We start from the raw sequence: 2,500 nt of genomic DNA, 5'->3' as shown, positions 1-2,500 counted from the left end.
TTCCCAGGATCCACAGGCAGACAAAATACCTGCTCCTTCTCCACCTCCTCTTTGCTCTCCTCTCATTCTCTTGTCCCCCTCCTCTACTCCTCTTCTCCTTCTCTCCTCTTCTTCACAGTTCTTCACCTACTATCCTCCTCCTCTTCTCCTGTTCATCTCCTTCTCCCCTCCTCTACTCATCCTTTCCTGTCCTTCTCATTCTCTCCTCCTCTTCTCCTCAACTCCTCACTTGCTTCACACCTACTACTCTCCTCCTCTTCTCTTTTTCTTCTCCTTCTCTCCTCCTGTATTCATCCTTTCCTGCTCTTCTCCTAAACGTTTCTCCTTCTCCTCTCCTCACCTATGGTCACCTCTCCTAGTCCCTGTCCTATGTTCTCCTCTCCTCCTTTCTCCTCCCCTTACCTGTTGCCCTGGCCCCTGCCTGGTCATCAATCTGTACTTTCCAAGTTTGATCTGTGTTGGTGTTAGAATGGAGGTCTAATGGTCGTCATGGCGATGTTATGGCTGTCCTGCGACCAGACTCAGTGATGGAGAGATGTAAGGGTGAGAGACAGAAGTGAAGAAGAAGGGGGGAGAGTAAGAGGGGGTGATGACTAGACCCCCCTCTCTCTCATTCTGGGTTCCCAGCGTTCAGACAGACCACTGGGAGTTTACTGGGGCTAAATTCCCACACTAGCTCTCCCTCCACCACACACACACAAACACACACACACACACACACACACACACACACACACACACACACACACACACACACACACACACACACACACACACACACACACACACACACACACACACACACACAGACAAACTTTTCAATTGAAAGTGACTTTGGAAGGCCATGGTCGGGTTGGGTGCGTGTGTGTTTGTGTGTGTGTGTGTGTGTGTGTGCCTGTCTGTGTGTGTGTGTGTGTGTGTGTGTGTGTGTGTGTGTGTGTGTGTGTGTGTGTGTGTGTGTGTGTGTGTGTGTGTGTGTGTGTGTGTGTGTGTGTGTGTGTGTGTGTGTGTGTGCTCGCGAGCCCCCTTCCTCTTTCTTCTTTGTCATGGAAATTGGCAAGAAAGTTCATGTCACCTATGACCTACACACAGTCACCCATGTGCGTGCGCATGCACTCACACACACACACACACACACACACACACACACACACACACACACACACACACACACACACACACACACACACACACACACACATATACTCTCACACACACACACAAACACACACACACACACACACACACACACACACACACACACACACACACACACACACACACACACACACACACATATACTCTCACACACACACACAAACACACACACACACACACACACACACACACACACACACACACACACACACACACACACACACACACACACACACACACACACACACACACACACACACAGCTGTCTGGTCTATTTCCGACTACACAGTCTGTTGAGTCATCTGAGGACACATAGGCTTTCAAAACCTCCCTCTCTCACTCTGTCTAAAAGTCTGTCTGTAATTTTTTCTCTCTCTGTCTCTGTCTCTCCCTCTCTCTCTTTCGCCATCTTAAAGACAGAAAGTCTGTCTGTCTGTGTGTCTAAACTGATTAATCACTTATGCTGTTAGCTGAGAGGACAGACAGACAGGCAGATAGAGAGGAAGGCAAACACAGGAAGGCAGAAAGGCAGACAGACAGCCAGACAGAGAGAGGCAGACTGACAGACCGATAGGCAGGTAGACACAGACAGAAAGATAGGCAGACAGACAGAGGCAGGCAGACAGACAGGCAGACAGGCAGACAGACAGGACTAATGGCTAACAGTCAGACTGCTCTCACAGCAACTCAACCAAGTCTAGACACTGTCTCTCTATCTCTCTCTCTCTCGCTGTCTTTCTATCGATCGATGCTCTCACTCTCTCTATCTGTCCCTCTCTCCCTCTCTCTCTCTCTCTCGCTGACTTTCTATCGATCCACACTCACTATCTCTCTATATCTGTCGCTCTCTTTAAGTCTCTATCTACCATGCCTTGAAAAAAAGAGAGACATATTGAAAATAAATAGATAATGTAATCTAAATAAATTTACATTATATGTTGTCCTAAATCTCGTAATAAACATAAATCAACAGATTAAATGCAAAAATGCTAATGCTAGGTTTAGAATTATTGATAGTGCATCAAAGGAATTGCATTAGATTAATTCATTTCCTGTTGAAGAATCAGGTGTACGAGCTCCCTTCCTGTAAGGCAGATGTACCTTTCTAATAATCAATATCATCGACCACCATGGGGGTATGTTCTTTATAACGTTCCTGTTATCAAAAATCATTAGTCATTTCTCATCAAGCCACGGAACGTTTATAGGAGTTAATTGATAGAGGGAACTAGATGGAGAGAAAGAGAGAGAGAGAGAGAGAGAGAGAGAGAGAGAGAGAGAGAGAGAGAGAGAGAGAGAGAGAGAGAGGGAGAGGGAGAGGGAGAGAGAGAGAGAGAGAGAG

The 2,500-nt window shown here is 46.8% G+C and overlaps 1 protein-coding gene across 1 annotated transcript in view; it reads left to right on the top strand.

Moving 5' to 3' along the window:
* Positions 1-2,500, top strand: part of pmepa1 (prostate transmembrane protein, androgen induced 1) — a 25,110-nt gene that overhangs the window by 11,223 nt on the left and 11,387 nt on the right. The gene's annotated exons all lie outside the window — the stretch shown is intronic.

The sequence above is a fragment of the Gadus morhua genome, chromosome 13, assembly GCF_902167405.1.
Source record: "Gadus morhua chromosome 13, gadMor3.0, whole genome shotgun sequence".
Taxonomy (NCBI): domain Eukaryota; kingdom Metazoa; phylum Chordata; class Actinopteri; order Gadiformes; family Gadidae; genus Gadus; species Gadus morhua.
Note: the sequence above shows the minus strand (reverse complement) of the source record. Positions and strands in the feature narration are given on the sequence as shown.